Raw genomic sequence first — 26,330 nt, forward strand, 5'->3', positions numbered from 1 at the left:
GGTTGCTGGGATTTGAACTTCGGACCTTCGGAAGAGCAGTCGGGGGCTCTTACCCACTGAGCCATCTCACCAGCCCATCACTTGACTTTTTAACAATAGGCATGTTCCAAATGACGTAATCACTTAAACATTATGACTTATTTCCATGGGCCAAAGCTACCTCTTTTCATCCTCATCTATCAGGTTAATGAGGAGTCATGTCCCCACTCATGTGAGAAGGAAGACCATCCCCAGGAAACATTAGACAGACTGATTGATAATAATTTGAAGCCATAGCATCCTTCCCAGGTTTGTTTGTTGAAGGCTTGTTTGCAGTTCTCAGCATTAGAGTGTAATGTTGAGGGAAGGATACAGCCTTCAGGAGGTGGTCCCAGCAGGAGAAGTGCATCATTGGGATAGGCCTTTGAAGACCATACCTGTCCCTGGTTCCAGCCACAATTCCTGCTTCCAAGTTTACAACAGTGTTAATGGCAACCACAGTATGCTCTGTCACTGTGAGCAAAGCCTGCCTCACTCACCACGATGGATTGAACTCCCTCAGAAGCACGAGACATGATAAAAACCCTTTTCTTCATGTTATTTCCACCCAAAGTTCTGTCAGAGACCCAAAAGCTAACTAAAACTGAGCTCCTGTAGAATTTATATGCAGATCAGATGCAAATCAGATGCAGACTGAGCAATGAGATCCCTCCCACAATAGGACAAGAAGGACAAAGGACTGCTGTTGACTTTCACACAAGAACTGTGAGTACAATAAAGCAAAGTAAACAGAAACCTAGAACTGGTCTAGGTGGTGAGCATGGCTCATTGCTCATCATGGAGAGCTCAGCCCCAGCTGATCCATCTGCAACCCGACCCCACACCTAAGGTTCAAGGAGAATCACAGAAGAGGCAAAAAGATCATCATAAAGAAAAGATTTTTAAAACCCATTTTTTTAATGGAGCTATTTCTTAAAACCAGGTTTGACAGTGAATGCATCATTAGTTGTCAAAATACCGCATATTGAATTATGCTATTTGGTCAAGCATCAAATTTGTATCTAAATACAGAGGAGAAAAAAAAAAACCAATAAAACATTGCTTGCGCCTCAGAAAGTTCTTCAGTCACCCATATGAATTACTTGTTTATTTATAACTTTAATTTTTTTAATCTTACTTTTAATGGTGGTTCTTAAATGCTTTAACCTCTCTTCTAGCCCACCACCCACCAGAGGTAGAGGAATAAAAGGATATGGGGGAAGTGGACCTGCTTAGAGATGGTTCTTTGAAGCAAATCCCATCTGCACTGTCAGGAAATCAGCAATTTAGTTTACAGGTTAGCAGCGGTAGCTTGATCCACTTGCAAATGCTTCACAGATACACCAGCCGTCCAGTTCAGTAGAGTTGGGAGAGCAAGCATGAATCTGCATCTGTGGAACTACCTATCAGAGACAGCCATGCCTCAGCCTTGACACAAGTCAGTAGGAGGGACCAGGCCAACAGGCGTACCAGAAAGTTTCAGTTGTTCCTCTCTCAGTGAAGCCAATATAGCGAAGTTGAGAGATCAACTGTTGCCCCACTAGCTCTGTATGCAAGCTAAGCTCAGCCTCCATCACTGTCCTCGAGTCCTATTTATACCCTCCAAACACCATGTGTCTCCATAGGTCTTATCTTAGTACCGGTCTTGCCTTAGCAGAATATCCTGTCACCTGTGTCTGCTTCATCAAAACATCCCTTCACATGTGTGCTTTAGCAAAATGTCCTGTTACTCGTGTCCACTTCAGGAAATCACTCCTTCACAAGTTTGCCCCAGAAAAACTCCATCCTACACTGTTCAAAAAACCCCTAAATCTCCACTTCGTTTATTTTAATAGTATTTCTTTCAAAGAGTATTTGATGTTGACATTCAAAGTAGTTTTTAACCTTTGTCTCCGTTCATGTGCTATGATTCCTGACATTGTGAAAAATAAAATGGCTTAGTGTACTGACACACACCTGTAATTCCAGGGCTTGAGAGGAAGAGGCAGGAGGACTGCTGCCAGTTGGAGGTCCACCTGGTCTACAGAACAAGGACCAGACAGCCAGGGCTGCAGAATGAGACAGTATTGCAAAAAGTCAAAAGCAGAAGGCTGTGGGGAGGGGTGCAGAAGAAAATTTAACCTCTTTATAATCCCACCTGAGAAGGGTTTCTTCTAAATGATGACTAGAGTTCTTGTCTTTAAGCAGATGCAAAATGGTGATACTGAAAGTGTTTTTCTTTACACTTTTTTTAAAGTTCTTGAAACTTGTTATTGTTTCAAATATATGTGATCTGCCTCCAGTTCTTTTGCTAGTTAAGTCAACAATGTTGAGAATGGTGTATTTCATCAGAGACCTTCAGCTAACAGTGCCTTTTGGAGTCTTGGCAAATATCCAGATAAATAATTACCTTACTTCCCCTCCCCGACTTGTACTGGTAATTGTCTATTACAGATGATATAATTTTTTTTTTTTTACCAAGAACTAAGGTACACTCACAGAACATATTTTAACATAGCAAAACCAACATGATACAAAACAATGTAAATATATGTATATATTTAATATTCCTGACAGCTCTATAAGCAGAGACAATTGTTTCATTCTCTACAACTTTTTGACTTGAGGTGAAAAAGGACCTATGAAGTCAGGAGTGAATCTAGGCTGAAAGTTCACCTCACACTTCCCGTGTTAACTTTCTGTACTCTGGCTGGCTGCACATGCCTTTCAAGAAGTATTCAAAGTGCCATATTTTAAATGACTTTGAGAGGCTGGAGAGACAGTGTAGGGGTTAAGAGCCCTTGTTTTTGCAAAGGACTGGATTTCAATTCCCACCACGAATGTGTTGACGCATAGCAATCTGTAACTCCAGTCCTAGAGGATTCCATGCCCTGTTCTAACCTCTGTGAGCACCAGGCATGCATGAGATGCACATACATACATACATACAAGTAGAATATTCATATTTATAAAATAATGAAATTAGGTCACTTTGGGTTATGATGCAGGTGAATATCACCTAGTAATAATGAACTGATTTGCATAAATGCGTAGAGGATCCTCATAGGCATAAAGCTAAGTTTTTTTTTTAAAAAAAGGAGTTTATACTTTATGGTTCTAATTATACCAGAATTTTTCAACCTCAAGTCTATTTTCATTAGAGGCCAGTTTTGGGGATCAGTCAAGGTCCTGCATGCACTATATAGTGGTTAGTACCACCACTGGCTTCCATATACTACCTAATAGCAACTTTCCCACCGCCTTGCTCACTGTGCCCATGAAAAAAATGTTTCCAGGCATTATCAAATGTCTGCCTAGGGGTGGGACAATACCTTCAAGAGAAAACTACTAATTTATATGAAAAGATTTGAAAAGCAAATAATCAAGGCTTGTCTGTAGTATTGTAGGCAACAATAGTGATGAGGGAAACTTCCAGGCCTTGACTATATGTTTAAGTCATACATGTATTCAAAGTTATCAAACTGAGCACCTAAGATGGGTGCATATTATTGTATGTAAGTCATGCAATACCTTTTAGAAAATCACTGGCTTATGGTGGAGGGGAAAATACTTCTAAGAAGAAGTAATTCCTGTGAGAGAGGAAGATTAAGAAGGGTTCCAACAATGCTCTGGAGGGAAAGAATGATTTAAACAGCAAGCAGAATCAGAAGAGGCCAGGCCACTCCAGGCACAGCACACAACAGGAGTCAGAGAGGAAAGAGCAAGATCATTGTTGACTAAGAGCATCTCATTGGGGGCTAGTTTCCAGTGAAGATAAGCAAGGGTAAGCCAAATGCCATGCTATACTTCACAGCGGTAATATCTAGGCCAATGCTGTGTTCACAAGGAGACATAATTGTCACGTTTAGTAATGGTGAAAATTAAGCCTTTGAAACAAAATAGAATAAAGGAACGACTGGGCCTTTCAGCTCATTACCTCACTATTGCAGAATTCCCCACTGTCATCTATTCTTGCTATTTGTCCACCCTCATTCCATCCCAGGTGGATGGAGCTCCCCGCTACATCTTCTATACAGCTTCTGGAAATAGAAGTAGAACTCTCCTGGGAAGGTTCCCACTGTTTTCTTCAGCCATCATTTTCTTTCAGGCTACTAATTACTATTGGTTACATTATTTGTCATCATCCTTAATTGAGCATGAACAATGCTAAACGCTGTAAAGAAAATGTTAGAGAGGAGTCATTTCATTGAAGCCAGAGGATTTGGAGCTGACTCAAATGGGAAGAATAATGAGAGATGGAAATTCTGCCATGATCAGGTGGCCACTGTTCAGCTCTGTGGAATGTAGAGCTTCCCTGTATGGATAAAGAGCAGCCATTTGTGGTGGTTTGTATATGCTTGGGCCAACAGAGTAGCACTGTTTGGAGGTATGGCCTTGTTGGAGTAGGTGTGGCCTGGTTGGAGGAAGTGTGTCATTACGGGCGTGGGCTTTGAGACTGTGATCCTAACTCCCTGGAAGCCAGTCTTCTCCTGTTTGCCTTCGGAAGAAAATACAGAACTCTTAGATCCTCCTATACCATGCTCCCACCTTGCTGATAATGGACAGAACCTCTGAACCTGTAAGCTAGCCCCAAATAAATGTCTTTATAAGAGTTGCCTTGGTCATGGTGTCTCTTCACAGTAATGAAACCCTAAGAACCATTCTTTGTCAGTCAGTCATGAGTACAGAAGGACATAGAGACTGGCCAAGACCACCTTGCTAAGGGGCTGTATGTCCCTTCAAACTTGAGATGGGGCAGTCTCACAAAGAATGTGGAGGAGAATGGAATATAATATACTGCTTTATGATAGTTTATAGTCTATACGTAGGACTAAAACTAGTGAAGAGACCGGAGTTCAAGGTCACCATCCTCTGAACTCCAAGAGTTTGAGTCCAGAGTTTCTTTTCAGTAATGGCTGTGTTTGTTTTCTTTCTGAGTATAGCTGAGGTTTACCTAAACGAATGCCATGTTTTTACTGTCTCAGCTCTTCGCACCAGTTAGGATAATGTCTTAGCTATGGGTAATTTTCAATTAGGGTCAAAGAACACTCAATGGAAACTGGCTTAAATAATATAAATATTTATTACTTTGTTTGCTTATCAGAAAGTCTAGAGGCTCTGAAGTTGGTGGGTGTCCACAATGTTGACATGGCTGTCACCTTTTCTGCTGATCTGGTCCCCTCAGAAAATGCAGGATGTAGCCAAAGTGTAGAGAGGCTATTTCAGAGCAAAGGCATTGGAGTGAAGGTAGAATGCAGCCAGAGGAGTAACTGAGAGAGCGAGGATCGAGGCCAAAGGCAAAGCCTCAGCAATTAAGTGACCAGGACATGATAGAAGAAGGCAGTGGCTGTGGTAGAGTGCTGGAGTCAGGGCCACATTAGGAAGAATTGAAATCAGAGATGAATGCATCAGGCCCAAACCATGCAGGGCTGCATAGAATGTTGGATGGACCCTGAGCTGACACAGGAAGCTGGGTTGGGAAGTGACTTGAACTTGCATCTATTTTAAAAGAATTACTCTGCTTGAGTTGGTGGAAACCAACTACAGATAAGAAAAAAAAAAAAAAAATACAGGCGTCCAAAGAGGTCATCATGGCACAACAAGGAAGTAACAGGATCAGGTCATTGTTAGAGGTGCTGAAACTTTGCTAGTGAATTTGTCATGGGATGTCAGAATCAAAAAGGATGTTTTTTAGGTTTGCAGCTGAGTATAGCCTTGAACTTGTGATCTGCCTGCCTCTATATCTCAAATGCTGGGATTGCAGCTATGAAAGACCATGGTCGGCTTTCTGTGTTGCTGGGGACTAAACCAAAGACTTCCTGTGCAAGGGGTCTACCAACTGAACTACATCTCCAGCCTGTTTGTTTGTTTAGAGATAAGATCGAAGGTAATCAGGCCGACCTTGAACTTGGTTTGCAGGGCGGTCTATGCTGTGATCTTGAATAAGTAAGGGAATGGGTACATTATTTCCTGAAATGGAAAGATATCTTAGGAAAACCTGGGATTAAGGAGTCAGGCTTCCTTTTTTTGCCCATAATAGAATGGTATACTTAATAGCTGCATATATTAAACCACTGAGGACACAGCTGCATGGATGAATCTAAAGTCCATGTGTATACGGTATTTAGAGGCAATAAACATTTAAAAATATGTAACTCATGCATGTGATCTTTCAAGCTATTGAGATACAAAGAGACCACAAAATATATATATATATATAAAGCCAAATGAAAAACAGTGCATACCCAAGAGTATCCTAGACTCTTCTGATGTTGAGATATACTAGGAAAAAATGCGCTGGAGGCATCAATGAGACCAGAAGTTCTAGCAAGGGTTGGGACTCAGTAGCAACTCAAGCAGGTAGGAGAAAGCAACTGTAAACCAACAGATGCAAACTTGCAACGGAATCCAAGGTGCTCTCGGGGAAGAAGGCAGAGTGGCCAGGAAGCAATGGTCCTGTGCACAGATAAAACCCTTGTGCAGCCTTGTTTACATTTTATTAACTCAAATGTGAATCACTGATGATTCCCTACAGTTGTCTTTTTCCCTTGGTCATTCTAGGTTTCCACAGCCATTTAGATTGCTTTCAGGGATATTTGTATGCTTTCCTCTAATAAAATCTGATTTAGAAAATCTAATCAATTAGGTATTTTAAGCCTCATCATTGACGTTACAAATGGACTCTGGTTTTACAAAATGATGAACCACGAATGACAAGCCCACTGATTTAATTTACACAAATGTCCCTTATCTGTGGCCTATCAGGATCCATCTACTGTGTGAACCGAGGCTCACCGGCCTTCCTAATAGATGACATTGAATTTCTAATGGGAACTTCTGAAAAAGCAAATTCATCATGTCAAAGCATGCCCCCGCCATATTTCATTTTGTCATTGGTTACACTTTTCTTAAGCTTTTCCACGTGGCCTGTGAAAGCCAGAGGGTACCGTTTTTGCCTGAATTCAGGGGCTTTATGCTTCCAATGAAGAAAGCAAATGTCAAATCGTTGTTTAAATGTAATAATATGGAGACATCATTTTTGTTCCAACTTCCCCTTTTTAATATTATTCCATGATTACATTTCTCTTAAACATTCCAATTATTTCAAGTAAGTGTGTATATCACTTATCAAAATTAAGTGAATATATGACATTCAGAGCCTAAACATATCTATTAGGGAGGCATATTCTGGGATCTCTCTGAAATAATCTACTTTATGCTATCTTGTTTTTGACGTCTGGAGTCTGTCGTATAGCTATTTTTCTTCTGCAGCTGGTATCACATTTATGGGGGGCGGATTTCTAATTTTACTGTGCTGGTGTATAAATGTGTCATTTCATACAACTCTCTGTTTTCCTTTGTTGTAACTTCTTTCTCTCTGTTTTAGCCCCAGGCTCTCCTCTTTATTTGATCAGGAGAGTTTATACGATATTCCAGGCAGCACTTCCTCCCAGGAGAGAAACAGGATTTCCAATTGCTACTCCTGATTCCTCGGGCAATCTGAAAGGGCACCTCCTGAATTAATGTTTTCGTTACTCTTTCCTTTCTGTGCTTACTGGTTTATTTCATCAGCGAGTGGGTGTGCTTATTTTCTGTTTCTTAATTTCCCTTTTCCTATGAATGCTAATTATTTGTGGCTTGCTTATTTCTTATTGGCTAGTTGGATGGTTAAATAGAATAGTAATCAAAATGAACACTTGTTGCCAAGATGTTCCTCTCAATAATTAACCAAAAGGTACCAAATTCAGTGTTCCTATAGTCAGCTTCCAGAACAACTCTTCGTGTAAGGAAAGAAACTTCAACTTTAGGTATTCTGTCTTGTTGGCTCCTACAACAATGGCATTCAAATACAGAAGCTATTTTTAAGAGTATTTCTGTGCACAGATGTCTAACAAGACAATGTATCAACTAGGCTTAAAATATTTCTTATGCGTCTTTATCTCTATACTGAAAACATGTGCCATTGCAGAAAACAGGAGAAATATTCATACATATCAAATATATTATAATAGGGGATGGGATATTAGTTCTCCTTTTAGGAGACTGTAAAGAAATATTCTAAATATATTCCATACTAATTATTTTTTAAAAAGCTAAGTTATCTGTAAATATATATGTGTATATATACATATGTATGCATATATGTACATATATATACATTTATATACATATATATGTATATATGCATACACACACACATATATATATGTATATATATATATATATATATATATATATATATGAAAACTGATAGAGAGAGAAATAGTGTGGGGGTAGAGGGATGGTAGACTTCTTATTAAGATGCTTCCATAGCAGATATTAAATACAGGGGCCAAAGTCCAACCCCTCATAAGTCAGCAATGCTGGTTCATGCCCATAACCACAGCACTCCTGAAGTGGAGACAGAAAGACCAGAAGTTCAAAGTCATTATTGGTTGCATAGACCGTTGGAAGTTCATGTGGTATACCTGAGACGTTGTCTAAAACCAAAAGAAGTAGTGTGGCATATGGATATCCTACGTCAGATGTGAACAAGAGCAGAGATGTGAATGAAGCCAAGGATCCCATGACCTTTTCACCAGACATAGGCAGAACTCGTTACAACTCAGGCCTTGGGACATCAGGAACACACATGCAATCATTTCCAAAACACATTCGAGGTCCTTCTCCTGCCTGCCTTATATTAACACTAAGAGTCATAACAAAGAGCACAAAACTGTCATACATTCCCTATGTTTCACCGTTCTTGACATAAGTCTATCATCAGTAAAAAGAATGTTCAAAGTTTCTTATATTATTGAAACTTTGGACATTCTTTTTATTGTATAATAATATCATCCTCTAGTATTACCTAAGCCATTAATAGTTAATCAAGGACTCTGTGTGGTTAGGCATGAAACAGAGTCTCATGTGGTTTAGCCTGACCTAGAGACTCTCTAAGCTAAGATTGGGTTCAAATTCCTGATCCTGCTGTATATACTACCAACCCAGTTGGTTCTATTCTGTTTGATAGCCATTAGTTTCAACATAAGTACACTTTCTTTTTTTTAAATTAATTAATTTATTTGTTTTATGTATGTGAGTACACTGTAGCTGTACAGATGGTTGTGAGCTTTCATGTGGTTGCTGGGAATTGAATTTTTAGGTCCTCTGCTCGCTCTGGTCATCTCTGCCCTCTCTGCTTGGCCCTGCTCACTCTGGCCCATAGATTTATTTATTATTATACATAGGTACACTGGCTTCAGACACACCAGAAGAGGGCATCAGATCTCATTACAGGTGGTTGTGAGTCACCGTGTGGTTGCTGGGAATTGAACTCAGGACCTTCGGTAGAGCAGTCAGTGCTCTTACCTGCTGAGCCATTTGTCAGCCAATAAGTACACTTTCATTTTGTGTTCAAATTCAGTTCAAGCATTAAGATCACTAGATCTCATTATACACATATTTGAGTGTAACTTGTTTCAGGACGACTAAATACCATCCACAGGTTAGAAGGCCAGGTAGATACCTATTTCAAGACAAACCATTTAACCCAACCACCTATAGCAATTTGAAGCTTAATTTAGATGATGGATGAATTGGACTTAACCTTTTCACTTTAATATACTTTAATTCATAACTGCTCTGCAGTTTGCGTACATTTATCCTACCTCGGTTGCCTTAAAATGAAACACATTGAAAGAGAAGTGCTATTGTTTCACTGATTGTAAATTAAAATAATAAAATTAATGTCAAATGTCATTTCAGCATATACTTTGTCACCATGGTAACCCATAGGTAACTGAGTTGGTAAAATTGCAAATTACATATTCAGCTATTTAAAGACATCAATGAAGTAAAGTCATTTAATCAAGCTTTTCATTGCTTGTGCTATGTAATCAAGACAACCCGATTAATGTCAGAAAGCCACAGCTTCCCTCCCCTGTCTGGCATTTCTACCATCAGGTTCAGCCTGCTCATGGCTGTATGCTAGTTTTTGGAAGCATGTTATTAGATATTTGTGTCCTTGACAGAAGGGGAATATAGTTCAAACGTAATTTTATTCACAAATGTAAAAATGGAGAAAAGTTCAAGTTCTTTGCTTATTCTTCATATGTAAAATCTGCTTCTAACCGAGAGAACAAAGGGTCTGTTGGCTTTCCACCCCACCTCACATACCCTAGCAAACCCTTGCCCCTGGTACCTAATCCAGGCTATTCCATTCTCTGACTGTGATAGTTTAAATGATAATGACCCCATAGGCTCCTGTATTTGAATGTTTGTTTCCCAGTTGGTGGATGAATTAAGAAGGATTGGGAGGTATGGGTTTCTTTGAGGAGGTGTGGCACTGGGGTAAGGGTGGGGAGTGGGGTGTATAGGGGATTTTGGACCCATACCAGGCCCATCCAGTCTGCTTTCTCTGTCTATTGCTTGCAGATCAAAATGTAAGCTCTCAACTACTGCTCCAGTGCCCTGCCTGCCTGCCTGCCTGCCTGTTTGCCTGCCTGCCTGCCTGCCTGCCTGCCTGCCTGCCTGCCTGCCTGCCTGCCTGCCTGCCTGCCTGCCTGCCACCATGCCTGTTTGCCTGCCACCACACTTCCCATCATGTGCTTTCAACTCTCTGAAACTATAATCAAGTCCTCAATTAAATGTTGCCTTTATAAGTGCANTGCCTGCCTGCCTGTTTGCCTGCCTGCCTGCCTGCCTGCCTGTTTGCCTGCCTGCCTGCCTGCCTGCCTGCCTGCCTGTTTGCCTGCCACCACACTTCCCATCATGTGCTTTCAACTCTCTGAAACTATAATCAAGTCCTCAATTAAATGTTGCCTTTATAAGTGCATGGGCCATGGTGTTCTTCAGAGCAGAACAATAACTAGTACACAGACAGACCCAGATCAGAACTGGCTTGGATATCTCCTTTCTTTACAGGCTGAGTATAAAGTACCAGGGATCTCTGATTTTCTGTTACACACTGTGATAGTTTCTGATGCTCTGACAAAATACTTGAGAATAACAACATACAGGAAGACAGAACCATTTGCTACATTCTTTCAGAAATATGTCTGTTGCTCATTGGCTTTACTTCTGTATTTGAAAGGCAACATACCTGTAGAATATGGGTATGGGTACTAGCTAGTTTCTTTCTTTTTTCTTTCCACATATATATATATTTTCAAATTGACACAGCTATAGTCATCTAGGAAAAAGAAACTTTAATTGAGAAAATACCTCCATAAGATTAGCCTGTAGGCAAACCTGTGGAACATTTTCTTGCTTAATGATTGGTGTGGAAAAGCTAACTCTATCCAGAAAGTAAGAAAACAAACAAGAAAGTAAGAAAACAAGCCAGTAAGCAATAATCCAGTAAGCATCGCTCCTCCATGACCTCTGTTTCAATTCCTGCCTCCAGATCCCTGCACTGAGTTTCTGCGCTGACTTCCCTCAATGATGAACCATGAACATAAAGTGTAAGTGCAGTAAACCTTATCCTCCCCCACATTTTGGAATTAACACCAGAAGGTCTCCTTCAGAGCACTATGCATGAGTATGTGTTACAGTTCCTGTGCAAAATATCCCTAAATGTTCATAAGGAGAACTGGTCTGCCGGTGGTCAAGGTGATTAGATCGTGGGGCCACTAACCTCAGCAATGGGCTAATTAACTGGCAAACGGACTAGAGATAGGGTCTAAATGATCATAGAGGTTTAGCATGGCAGGAGAAACCGGACTAGGACCATTTTGTCAGAGGTTACTCTTCTCAGAGGCTCAGGAAAAAAAAATTGGTTTGGAGAGGAAGAGAAAAAAAGAAAGAGAACCGGGGAATAAATATTCACTTCCAAGCAAGTCTCCTGTGACACCTCCCCACATTAGACCCTATCTCTAGTTCATTTACCAGTTAATTAATTCATTGCTGAGGTTAGTGGCCTCATGATCCAATCACCTCTTAATACCATGACTACCCAAGGACCAATTGTCCTTATGAACCTTTAGGGATATTTTGCACAGGAACCGTAACACATACTCATGCATAGTGCTCTGGGGGAGACCTCCTGGTGTCACTCCCAAGATCTTTTGGCTGCCTATCAAACAGCATGCCATTTACCCGATATATTAGTCTACACACAACCAAGCATATCAGTGAATTCCTTTTAAAACAATTCACATTTCTTCAGCTGTCCTCAATGGTCGCTAACCCAAACCTGATTTTGATTTTCAGAGGAAAGAGAGCAGGCAAAGTGATTTGGAGAAAGCACGAGAAGTCTGTGTGGCAGTAGGGATTCTTAAGCCCCCAAACTCCTGTTTGCCTCTGAGATTTACATGAGTGATGTTTATTAACGTAATCTGAATAAGAGACAAGTTGACATATCCCTTAGTAGCTTCACCGGCAGATGGAAAGGGCTCTCCAGTCTCTTCCGAAACACCTTGAAAGCCACAGGCATTGTTGTCCTGGCAACATTCTATGAGAACAAATCTTGACCCAGATGAGAGGGCAAGGCAGGTAATGTTGAATTTTCAAAGCAGAATGAAGCCTTTTCAGTAACAGACAGCTCAACTGTGCTCAATTCTTAGACCCTTCATTTCTCACTCTCGGCAGTACTTAAAGTAATTTCTAAATCCCAGGCTGACTGGCCAGGCTATTTTCATATGTTCAAACTCCTGCCACACTCTCAGTAGGCATAGCTGCAACCCAGCGTGGCGGTAAGATGTCTTGTATGGTAGAGAACACAATTTCTGTCTCCAGAAAGTACACGTGCCATGAGGCAGAGAATCAGAGTTAGGGATGCTCAGACACAAGCAGTGGGCACTTGTGACCTAGAAATGCCACCTCGGGCTTCATGCCTCAGAAATCAACAGCAAAAGGAGTAGACCATGTCAGAAAATGCCCAAAGGTCCCTTCTTTCCGTTACTGAGATCCTGTGCATCATGTGGGTGCCTCGTTAAAGAAGAGTTAGAGGAAGAGATGGAACTCTGCAAGCATGAGCTTCACTGAGTCAAAGCAGAGCCTTGGTTGTCAAGAGAACCTTTAAGGTCTCCATGACATCACATTGCGTTTATCTGACTAAATTCAAATTCAGTTTTTATTCCCACGGGCAGGGAGTAGGATCTCCAAGTGAAGATCAAATCAACTAGAAAAACCCAAGGATAAATGTTTGTGAGTCATCTGAGTTTATATAATTAGGGCTTTTGCTCTGCATGTTTCTGCTTGCATATAAGTGTTGCACTCATGTGCCTGAGTGTGTATACACATTCCCATAAGATAGCACCACGAAGAACAGCCAGGAGAACACTGAAGATGGACAGGACTCTGGGATGATGAATAGATGTGGAAGGATCCTTGTTGTTCCCCATTCTGTTCATTCACAGTTTTTTTTCAATGTAACGTAATAAACCCAACTTAACAGTATATACTTCATGTGCTGAGAGAATTATTTAAAACATGAAAATATTCTTCATTGTAGGAGGTGCCCCACTTTAGAGTCTAAATATCTACCTGACCTCCTTCTTGGTGTTGTCTATAGAGCTCTGGTACAAAAGGATGGTTCCTTTGGTATATCTAAACCCCTAACCAGAAATAGCATCAATATATCATTGACTATAAAGATAAAGATTTAGAACCAGTGGTGAGAGAGTGGCCATCCTGGCTGGAGAGACAGCACAGTGGTTGAGAGTACCCACTCCTCTTGCTTGCTGAGGACCTGAGTTCCATTTTTAGCATGTAGGTCGCTTGACTGTGACCCCAGCTCCAAGAAGATCCGAATCATTTTCTCTAGCTCTCCTAAACTCCTGTGTTTTCTCGAATGCACACATCCAAATCTGACCAGCTGAGAGACTGAGAGTGTTGAGTCTCTAACCTTCACAGTCATATATGCCAAACATAACCAAAATTGTTAAACTAAAAGAGGCTTTACCTTAAGAGAAAAGGCTGGCTAGAACATTAGCAAAATGGTGAGACTTTTTTCTTTTTACAGTTTTCCTTTCACCTACTCTTTGAAAAGACCCCCAATCCAACAGATTCTAGAAATAAGTATCTGAGACCAAATTTGAGCCAACACACATAAACACTCTGAAAGATAGCGTGCAACACTCCCTCCCAAGTAATTAAAGCGTCTTGGAACCTGCCTTGACTCTAGTAACGAAGCAACCAAAGCTCTTATCTGACAGGTTAACGAGGATCTGAAATGAATACTATTGCTAATGAGAATCTTTGGAAATTAATCATATCACACTATTATTAGCAACTGCAAAAGATGAACTCGTGGAGATTAGATTACACGGGATAATTTTGAGATGTGAACAAGCCAGTATTAAAGTAACAGAAGGCTACTTCCAAGTGGAAATAAGAAAACAAGGCACTCGATAAAAAAAAAAAATTAAGAATGGATTAAACAATTAAGATGCTCCTTGACTTAAATGCCTTTAAGTATTTAAGATTATAATGTTTTATTTATGGTCGTGTGTGTGTTTGTGTGTTTAACTTCTATCTTAAGTTCAACATGAAAGGAGAAGTGAACAGTGGCAAAACATTCTTGATGCTTAGAAAAAATGAGTTATAAAATATCACACAGTTTACATTATTTGGAAAGTTTGGGGGTATTACTGTCATTGTTGTTTTCTTTCTTTGGGGACAGGCTAATGGCAAACCTCCTATGTAGTAAGAATGACCTTGAATTTTTCCTTTCTCTACCTCTAGAGTGCTGGGATTACAGGCACCTACTACCACAGTTAATGTAGTACTGGGAATCAAGCCCAGGTTGTCATCCATGCTAAGCAAGCACTCTACATCTTGAAAACCCCCTTATTTTGAAAGTGTTGTTCCAGCGTGACAGCAACTTTGATTTCCAGTTCTTCTGTTGTTTCTTTTTCCTTTTATTTCTTTTTTTTTTTTTTGGTTGTTTTATTTTGTTTTGTTTTATACACTGGACCTCAGCTGCAAATGCCATTCTTTAAGTTGTCAAAGGTACAATAGCCATTTGACTGTTCCCTCTATCCGTTAAGTGAGTCGTTGGTGGGCCCAACGACCAAGGGCTAATATTTAAACTCTACTTACTATTCTCTTACAGGCTTTGAGAAACACTTTCTCTTCAATCAAGGAACACTGGTATCGAATTTATTGACTTGATGTCATCTTTCATTATTTGGGAGAACCAAACACCAATGTGTATTTGGCATTGTGCCCAATAGTAAAAATACAGAGATGAATAAAACAGACTCAGACCCTGAGCTCATAGAGGTAAAATTCTAGGAATGGAAATGTCTGAACAACAAACTAAGTTGCAGTGAATGAGGAGATCAAGGGCTGGAGAAGACAATGCTTAGGTGTGGGCCAGGACCTGCAGTATAAACATCTTCGAAAAAAAGCAAGCTCAGGTTGAAAAGCTCACAAGGACATCATAACACTAGTTCAATAAGGAGGACTTAGGCCCTGGGTTCTAACTGAGGGATAACAGTGGTGGGGAACACAAATAGGTTCAACACTCTTTAGGAAAGACAAGCAAAGAGGCTGGAGAGATGTCTTATTGGTTAAGAGCAGTGATTGCTCTTCCAGATGGCCCTGAGTTCAATTCCCAGCAACCACTTGTTGGCTCACAATCATCTGAAATGGGATCCGATGGCCTCTTTTGGTGTGTCTGAAGACAGTGTTCTCATATAAATAAGTAAATCTGGAAGAAGAAGAAGAAGAAGAAGAAGAAGAAGAAGAAGAAGAAGAAGAAGGAGGAGGAGGAGGAGGAGGAAGAGGAAGAGGGAGAAGAAGGAAGAGGAAGAAGAGGAGGAAGAGGAGGAGGGGAAGGGGAAAGGGAAGAAGGAGAAGGAGAAGAACAACAACAACAAGGAGGAGAAGAAGAAGGAGGAGGAGGAGGAGGAGAAGAAGAAGAAGAAGGAGAAGAGGCAAGTAATGTGGTCATAAATTTTAGAGAAACAAGAAAGCCTTACAAGTGACATTGCTGACTAAGGAATAAGATCAGTAAAGGTTTGGGATGTAGGTGCAAGTAATGAAAGAAGAAAAGGCAGAGGGTGGGTGGAGAAAGTCTCATAACGAAATTTCTTACAGCAAAGGCTCAGAGAGGCATAAGGATGAAACCAAATTTCCAGCCCAGCTCTGGCTCAAAGCCCATCATTTCTTCCATGAATGTTTCGTGGGAAGCAGAGGGTGGGCTTCAGGATTGCCACCCACATTTGTGAACATTCCCTTGCTATGTCACTTTGTTTCCTGTTCTCAGCTTTGCCCTCAGGATTAACCCTTGTTATTATACTTGCTGTTCTAAGTGGTATCATAAATCCTATGACATGTGGAGTCCCCTACAACTGCTGTATTAAAGGTCAGGATTCCACCATTGACTGTGTAAAGGATGAACAGTAATGTGTCCCCAGCTGTACCTCATATAGTTGCCTTGAATTAACTAGATGAGATTTCTGTTCCATGGCATCTGTCCATGAATTTGCTTTTTATACACTGGTGAAAACGGATTTCCCCTCGACTTCCTTGCCTTGTCCTCTCCGGCTCTCTGTGGCCATCTGTTAGATGTCTCAAGATCTGGAGCAAGATGTTCCAGTGCTTTGAGATATTTTAAAGCCAAAATCAAAGTCAGGCAGCAAGTTACATTATGAGACTTCCTCCACCCACCCTCTGCCTTCTCTTCTTTCATTACTTCCACCTACAGCCCAAACCTTTACTGACCTCATTCCTTAGTCAGCAATGTCACATGTAAGGCTTTCTTGTCTCCCTGAAATTTATGATATAGTCAAATTTCTTCAGCAATTGGAACTATTTTTTTTCATGAAGTTATGAAGTACACTTACTACTGTGTAGAGACTTCTGGCAGCTATTCTTAGACTACCAAATACAGCCAAATGTCCTTTAAGATGTTCATCCATCTTCCAGGACCAAACTGACACATTATACAAGTGAAGGTTAGTGATTGAGGTCATGGCAGCTTAAATAGAATAAACTATACCCTGGAACCTAGAGTTTGCCCACTTATAGATCACCCTACTCCTCAGATCAAAGAACATCTTTTTTAGATTTTTTTAAAATGCAAATGCATTAAAAAACCATTCCCCACATTTTCATTTTACATACTGACGTTGTAAGCTCTTAACTAACGAAGGAACCTCTCTCTTATAGAATGACAGAACCCATTTCTCTAGTCAAGGGTATCAGCTCCTGCTGACCCTGTGACATTCTTATTTTTAAGAAGTTCTCCAGCATCTACTTTCTAGATTGGTACCTCTGAAACTTGAATATGCATTTGAATCTGCCAGGGTTAAAATGCAGATCTTGCTAAAATGCATATCCTGATTCAGGAAGGCTGGGGTGATGGTTGAGGTTCTCCATTATTAATAAGTTTTTGAGGAATTCTGATGCTGAGTGACAAAGCATACTATGATAAATCATATAAAAAGGTGTGGAAGTCCACTTTTCTGTATGCATGACAATAATAAGTCATTTCCATAACTTATTAGTTGCAAGATCATGGGCTATCTATCTCTCTTAGGGAGTTTTTCTCATCTATACTCTCACAATTATCTACTAAATAACTTTTCTGAGAACTAAATGAACCCATTTAGTATACATATAAACATATAACATGGTGCCTGGCATATAATGAGTGCTTGTTAATACTAGTTCATTACTCAGTTACAACTTAATTCTAAATTCACTAAAATCAGAGGTTACATCTCTAATAAACTCAAAGATTATTCTAAAGTAGCTCATTGTATCTCAAAGTTTTTTATTAAGCACATCTTTATAGTGAAAATAGGGTACAAATATAAATATTGAGTGATTATAACATCTCTCTTAACTCTGAATAAGATTTTTCCTGTAGCATTTCTCAATAGTTATTTGTCTTTTTATGAGGCCTCCTTCCTCCAACCCACTTATTTAAGAAAATGTTATTGATAAGTATGCATTATTGTATGTAAATTATAATGTTTTTATTTATATTACTCAAAATTATATTTATGGCATACAACAGTAGATACTAACTTTAAGAGATTAAAGGTAAATTGGAGTCAGAGTTATCACCCAACGAAAAGCTATGTGCATTACTAAATTTAAATATCCATAGGAGTATAGGAGTATAAAAATAGGATTGCAATAATCCCATAATGGGAATGGGAACAGCTTTGGGGACAAAAAAGTCTGGCAGATGAAATGATTCAGTCTTCAAGGTGTCTTTTTATTCTCCACAGCCACAATCCCTGGACCAAATTAAAACTGACACCAAGTCACTCTACCTTCATGGACCATTTTGGCCATTGTAGAACCATTCAGCTGTCCATGGTCAGGACTCGTTTCAGTGATCTATTGGAATACAACACACTGTCCAATATCTCTGCCTTTACACTGTGTATTATTTATTTCTTTGGTTCCAGAGTTGATGGGGCTTTGTGGAGTGGTCTTCCCACATGGAACCCCACATGAGATGCAGCTGTAATCAGGTGGCAGGTGAGGCCGGAGTCATCCAAATACTAGATATAGGGGGCTAGCTACAGTGGCTTTACTGCTTATATTCAGTACATCAGCTCACTGGCACAGCAGTGGGACTCCTCCATGAACAAATAAGTATTTACCATGTGCCTACCTTGGATTCTTCATAGGGAAGAACCTCTGGGTCTTTCCTCTTCTTTCATGAAAATGGATCCCCTTGGACTTTCTAGTGCCCAGAAAGAACATCCCAAGAGATCCTAAGAGATCAGGCAAGATGGCCTAGGCTTCTTGATGTGCTTGGAAGTGAGGAAGCAGCATTTCCACCTCTGTTTAGCCAGCCTAGAGCCAGGGGTGCAGTCAATACAGGTCATGTTTCACTGGAGAAAGAGCCATCTTTGGAGCATAGCTACCACAATCCTAAGCTTTCCAGGTGATTCTTGTCCCGCATGCTTTGGAGGATGTCCAGAAAAGATCCCCTAACCTTCTCCTCCTAGAATGGATAGGAAATGAGCTAAGAGGCTTCTGCCTCCACTTGGTTCCAGTCATCTATCAGGATCTAGAAATTCACAACCCAAAAAAGACAGTCTAAGTCCAAAGAAGGTATTAAATATAAATATTTCTATATAAATGAGATATAAATAATATAGAAGTTAGATATAAATAATGGTATCCTGCCTAGTCTTTGATGAAGTTTGACTACTATAGTATTTCTTTCCTCTGAAATGTGCTTCCTTAAGGAAATGTCCAGGTGGCAGCTATTATTATTTTTTCAATGTTATTTGTTTCCTGAGTAGTGAAGTAAAATCAAAACTTAAGCCCAGTGACTGCCTGCCTGATGATTCTCTCTTGCCAAAATCTCCATTAAATGTAGGAAAGAATTAAAGGAAGGGCCTAAGTTCTAACTCCAGAGTCCCCCTCCCTTCCTGGAGTAAACCAAAAGCTGTAGGTTCTCATGAGTATGCCTAAGGGTCCATAAGTTATTGACTGAACTGTATTTGAAAAGAAACCACTTTGCCCATCCAATTTTTTTGTTTCTCAGAGACTTTTTTTTTTACTGTCTTATCTTTCTCTCCCATTCATAAATAGGGTAATTAATTTGATTGCCCATCCACTGGACATAAGGTAATATATTCAGTGTGCTTTCCAAAATCCCTTATCTTAGTTTTGCCATAAAGCAGAGACTAGACAGACACGGTGGTTTTTATGGGCATTTATCTGTGGACCAGAGACAGGTGTTTACAGCAGTCGTGAAGGTCATGGTCGTGTTTGGTATAAGCCACTCACGGGTTCCTGATTCCTCATTTAAACTTGGCCCTCACATTTCATTTCTATAACCATTGACGGAATATTTCTGTAAACGGCTTAAAAACATATGAAATGTACGCACATCATGTCATTCCTTCTCCCTCTTTCTACTCAGTAGCATTTTATCCTCCAAAGGCTGCCCTTTGCAAAGTCAACAGAGCAGTCCTTATTTCCTTGAGATAAGAAGACAGTCCACCATTTCCATGGTCCAATAAGGTGGGGAGGGTAGGACAAGCTGGGAGCTTCCAGGGGAGTTTTGACCCATGAGAATAATTCAGTCAAAAGCCAAAGCTGACACAGAAGAAAATGCAGCTGAAATTTTGTCGGAAAGAAGCAGTGTCCCGAGGCATCATTCAAATTACTAACCCTAACCATGTGGAGAAGCTTCTATGCCTCTGGGTTTTTTAGTTACAAGGGTTGATAGCCCGCCTCCTTTCCCTTGAAGGATTGGATCTCTGTCAACTGTTGCTGTTAAGGCCTTCCTAAAGCACACAAGGACAACTCCGACCAAAGCAAAGCAAAGCAAAGTCTATCTACATAATAAAAGCAGCCAAGAGCTTGAAAGACTCATCATGTTGGCAGCCCTAGAAAAAACATCCACCAAAACTTTATAGCCCACGGAGCTGTGGACTATTTCAGCTGCTATGTAAGTGAAGTGGGCAAGAGCAGGGTACTTAACAACCAACTGCTTCTGTCTGTCCACTTACCGGATGCGTCAAAGCCCAACAAATACACTTAAGCCAAGTGATTACTTGCAGAAGTGTAAGCAAGATTAGGAGAGGATGAGCCCCAAGATAAGCATTAATAAGAAGCTATTTATACCCTGTGCCACCAGTGTCCAGAGCTGGAACCCAAGGGGCCCAGGGCTTGGCAAGCACTGTTGTCACACAGGGACTCCCGCCAGACTGGAAGCACCAAAGCAAAAGAGGGAGTAAGGAAGAAAGGACTTAGCTCCTTTCTTCTGCCCTCTGAGCTCCAGCCAGTACCTCCTATCAGCTAACCTGGACAGAAAGCCAACTGGCAAAGGGGAGCAATGGTGCAAGCATAAGACAGTTAGCCTCCTAGGAGAGGGGCCTTTGCAGAGAAAGCACCAAGATTGGCAGACAAAACAAAATAATCGGGATGCCTACCCACCTGGTGTTCCGGTAAAAATTGTGTAATGCACTTAAAGAATTATTGGGAGAGGAAAGGGAAGGTACTTTAGGTCTCATCCTTTGTTCTTTGGCACACCACGCTCCCCTTTCTAGACTTTCCTCACTGGCTTTGCCCATGTGAACTACCGGGTCTTCCAAGCTGATTTTAAAGTTTCTCCCTTTCATCGTCATTCCCCTCTACTCTTTATTGTCTCTCTCGTTCCCTCACTGGCCTTATATTCTGAAGACGGAGAAGGAAAGAGAAAGGGACAGGGGGAAACTGCAGGCAGACTTAGGAAGCACAAAGGAAGCATTTGATGTTCCTCACACTCTTTGAAGAACAAATGCACCCGGGTGCATGCAGTCTTTAACAAGATGAATGCACACGCTAGGATGTTTGGCTGTGTTTCTATACAGTCTCAACAGTAAATCTTCAGGCAGACATTTCCTCTTAATACTCTGTTCGGGAGAAATTGTTTCTTTCTTTCTTTCTTTTTTTTTTTTTCCTTGGGTGGTGTGTGCTATAAAAACATATTAAGGGCTCCAAAGGAACAATTACACCATGTATTGTAAATGTGTATTAAGACTAATACACAACACTTATCTAAGCCTCAGTGAATTCAGAGCTGTGGTGTCACAAGTCCAAAGGTTTCACAGATTAGTTCAAGATATAAAGTCTCAGGGGGTGTAGGGAGAGGACTTTCCTCTCTTGTGTCAATTACAATGACACAGGTACAAAGCAAGGACTGATCCCATTTTTGTCCCTTTTTAAAGATGCTTCAGCACAGAGGATGAGGCTGCACACACAAAGGAGTGTTTATGCCAGAACATCCCCATGGTAAATTTCTGAGCGCTCTCTGACGCAGGCTAGCCCCTTGCATTCAGAGAGCATTGTGTCTCATGCAGACAGCCTGTCAATGACTGAGGCTATATGCCTGGCTTTAGAGTTCACATTATTTATTACCTTGTTGCAGCGCGGTGTGGAGGACTCTAACCATAATGTACGAAATTATATTCTGTTCCAGTTGCATTCCAAAGCTCATTTGACCCTCTGGATTTGCTCTGTTGGGGTATTCGGGTCCATTCTGGGTTAACGGGAAGGAAAATATGGATTTTTCTTTTCTCCATCCATAAAAACAATGAAGACTTGTTAGAGACCTGTTTCTGATGTTTATGGATTTCTCTTTAGAGCATACAGCCTATGGAAGATTGTTTTTAAGCAATAAACAATAATTGTATTTGGGAGCAGAGAGGTGTAGTACCGTGTTGCATTCGGCCCACTGATAAATTTCTCTGACCTATTTATTTTCTTATGTAGACATAAAAACACAAAGACAAACAATAAATTTCCCCTCCCTCCAGCACCGGCTTTTCTGCTTCCACTTCATTTTCCATCACGTTCCTCGTTTGATAGTACCTTTTTTTTTTAATGGCTAAATATAAATATTCCACAATGAATGGCTGTAATTAGGTTGTCTGCTTTCCTTTCAAGGACTTGTTAAGAAGAGAAAGGGCTTTAATCTAAAGCAAACTAACAGAGCTAGAAGTTAATTAGAAATTAGCCATATATCCCTGGTAAATTATTTATGCTAAGCCATGTGTTACTGTAAGAATAATATACATTTACACTGACTACTGTAAACATAAAATAATTAACAATAAAGGGAAGATATTATCCCTTAATAGAATCCTTTTTGCCAAGACCAGTTTAATTTTCTCCCTCGTAATACTGAATGATAACCCAGAGCCCCAGCTTTGTGGAGAAAGCATCGAAGCCCCTTTACAGCCTTCTTGAATTGGCTTCTGCTCTCCTGTCCTCCTTGCCTCTCCCTCTTCTGTGTGCACACTCACTGTCTGATTTATATTACCCTGTAGCATCTCTTTCTTCTTCTTCTTAGCTTTCTTCCATCTTTTTTCCCTTTCTTCTAGTTTTTTTTCCCTCCTTTTCATTAAAAACTGGCTAGACCCCAAATAGGAAGGGAACAGAGCCTCTCTCTCCTCCCCATTCTCTCTGCTTCCATTCATTCATCATATTCTTTTATTTTACTTTTCCTTTCCTCTCTGTGCTATGGAGTCTTCTTAGGCAACGCTTATTGCTAGAGCCACTCAAGAATAAAGAAAAGCCCCAAGCAGTTGCCATAAAATGCAGTATATTTAAATTCTATCTTCCTTTCTTCCCTTATTCTATTAGCAAGGACATAAAGCTCAGAAATAGACCAGCCCTGGCAAGCCTCTCAAGCTATTTAAGAACCTTTAGCTTTCACCTAATACTGAAATATGTTTGCCTCCTGTGTTGAGCAGGTAACTGGACCAAATTTCACAGCATCCCCTTAGGGGATACGGCATTTGTATTCATATTTTTCTATATGCATAATCAGTATTAAATACAATCTAATGAAGTGTCTTTGTGTCTAAAACACCGTTACCTGAGGACTCTCCTTACAAAAACGTTCATTGAATTTTTTTTCTCCATTCATGTCTGGCAGCAACAACTGCAGCACGGTTTTTACATGGTCGGTGTAGGTGTTGTTAATGTACTTCCCACCTCCATTTAAATGCAAATCTTCATGCAAATAGTCGCTTGGAGGAAAAAGAGAGAGGGAGAGAGCCTGTGTTCAGCAGAAGACAAAGCTAGAGGGATAATGGGAAGCGTGAATAGGGTGTCAGTGGAGGACTGCACAAGAAAACCGTGCTCTGTTCAGAAATGAAAACACATTAACGACAGCACAGAGAATTGCTCAATAGGTTCTTACAGCATTGTTGTATGTAAACATGATTCCCAGCAGATGAAACAAAATGAATGAGTTGGGGAAAAAAATTTAAATGCCTTCCGGAGAAGGAGAGAAAGGTCAAGTCAGTTGTTCAGAAATGGCCCTTGATCAGGGTGTGAAGGACCAACGACTATGGGCAAATATGTCTGTCTCGTCGAGAAATCTCCAGTCCAGAACCGAACCGGTCATTGTCCAAACAGCAAGCCTTTCAAAAGAAAAGTAGGGAATGAACTAAGACAGAAAAAATGTCATTATACCAGAGAACAGCAACTTTGTAGCTTAGTTTAGCTCCAAGGAGGGCTGGATTTCAATGCCAGTGAAATTTCCAAGTTTTGTTATTTGCAAAGAAAAAAAAAAAAGGAACGTTACAGCAAAGGTCAAGCACCAGCCTTAGGAAATGCAAACTGTCCCAGAGTTCCCCATTTTTTTAAGTGCCTCTCCAAGTTTCCTTAGGATGTGAGCAAGGGAGTCGACCCGAAAGTAAGACAATTGCAAAGTAGCACGACAAAGCCACAGTGTGTGAAGGAGGAAAATGACCTGTGATGCCACAGATCGGAATGGTTACGCCTATCTTTAGCACACACTGCTGCTTTACAGAAAGCCCCTGAGCATTCCTGGAGGCTCTGTGATTGGCCGGCCACCTTTGGATTTCATGATTCCACCATGCCAATGCACCAACAACAAAGGAGGCGTCATCTGGACACATCCAGGAAGATTTTCAGCAGACTGAGGAAGAGGTATCATACCCTCACAAAATGGAGTGACTTCAGCTTTCTTGGACCATGCACTTCGATAGACCTTTGACTTCCTTAGCTCAAAAATCACTGAACAACCAACCCTCCCAGTCCTCAGCACGGAGGAGAGGGGGAGGGGGAGCCGGAGGAGGAGGACGAGGAGGACGAGGAGGAGGAAGAAGAAGGAAGAAGGAAGAAGAAAGAAGGAAGAAGGAAGAAGAAGAAGTAGAAGAACGAGAAGAAGAAGAAGAAGAAGAAGAAGAAGAAGAAGAAGAAGAAGAAGAAGAAGAAGAAGAAGAAGACGAAATCTTGTAACAACGAACTGTATGTTTTTACTTTTCCTACAAGAAAAATACTTTATCTCTGAAATGCAGTTCTCCTCTTGCTGTAGGGGAGAAGAGAATTCATTTGGGCTCATGGATTCAGGGGGATTTCTGTCCATGGTAGGTCAAGAGAGCACTGCAGAGTTAATTATGGTAGAAACTTGTAGAGGCTCCTAGGTCCAGGTAAAGCACGCAGGGCTCAACTCCAAGCTGGTATGCCCAGAGTCAGAGAGCCCTGTCCTGTGTTTTTGTCACTTTCAGCATGAATCATAGGTCTTAAATGGGTATTTCTTCTGAAATGTTCTCTTTTTCCTTCCTTCTTCCATGTGCCCCACCCACGAAGTGTCAGTAAAGTTCCCAAACTTGCTCTCATCTCCCCAGTCATCTCTTCTGAATATTCTGTGTTTGTCCGCTCCATGCCTACAATTTACCACCCTTTGCCTGGTGTCAGATGGATAAGTAGGGAACGGGCTTGCTTCTGTGACACGAGGTAGTTTTGAACAGAGAAGGAAAGGAAATGTTTTCTCCGTATACAGAAACAGGCTGGAGAAAGAGAAAAATGGAGAGAGTCTGGACTTAGCCTGTTAGGGTTTTAAGTATTAACATGGTTCAATAGCATAAATAATACATAGCTAAGTCTCTGTTTAATATTTTGAGCCAGAAATGGTCTAGGACTCACAAGACAGCCCAAGCTGGATTCAAATTCCCAAGTTTTCTTCTACTTCCTGATTTCTGGGAGTCTGGTATAGACCTATAATAAGTCATACATTAAAATTACCAACTTACACTAAATTATTGACTTAAGATACTTGACCCTGTAGATGAGAATTCCTGGAAGGAATTTATGCCTGTAAAGGCTAACTTATTAGATAGATATTCAATAATGTGAGGTATTAGAATATTGCAGATTCAGAGCCTAATTACAATTTATCTTGGATTATCATTAGCACCCTAGTGTCACACAGAGGTGTCCGACTTGATGTCCTGTGACTGACAGATAAAAATCCTTTAGAGTGTATGAACAGACCCCAAGTTTCTACCAATCCAAGGTCTAAGAATGCTGCCATTGACTGAGGCTTTTAACACTTTTTCCTGATTTGTTGCAAGATGCCTACCCAATGTACCCACTGGTGTATTTGAAAAGTATGTTAATTTATTCCACCTTTGTTTTGTTATTAGGAAAAGCTTGCGAAAGGTCTGGAGAGATGGCTTAGCAAGTAAGGGCACTTGCTGCTCTTCCAGAGGTGTTAGAGTTATTCCAAGGTTCAATTCCAAATATCCACAGGGTTCACGGGACCTGATGCCTTTTTCTGGCCACCATTGCATGCATGTCATGTGGTGTACAGACACACATGCAGGGAAAGCACTCATACACATAAAAATTTTTATTATAAAAGTTCACGAGTTTGCTGCTTCATTGGAACATGTTATTTGAGGTAACCTAAATCTGTGGTTTTGGGTCATGGCCACTCATATTTGGCTTCAGAATAAACCATATTCTTTTATTCCTTTGAGGTAAGAACTGTTTCTTTCATTGACCACCTATTTATTATAATAATGTTTACATATGTGTTAAATGTTTAAATGAATGAATATATTTTTGTGTATATTTATACTTTAGCTTATATGCCCTTTTTAATCATAAGAATAGGCCAGGTT

This window comes from Mus caroli, chromosome 18 (assembly GCF_900094665.2).
Source record: "Mus caroli chromosome 18, CAROLI_EIJ_v1.1, whole genome shotgun sequence".
Classification (NCBI taxonomy): domain Eukaryota; kingdom Metazoa; phylum Chordata; class Mammalia; order Rodentia; family Muridae; genus Mus; species Mus caroli.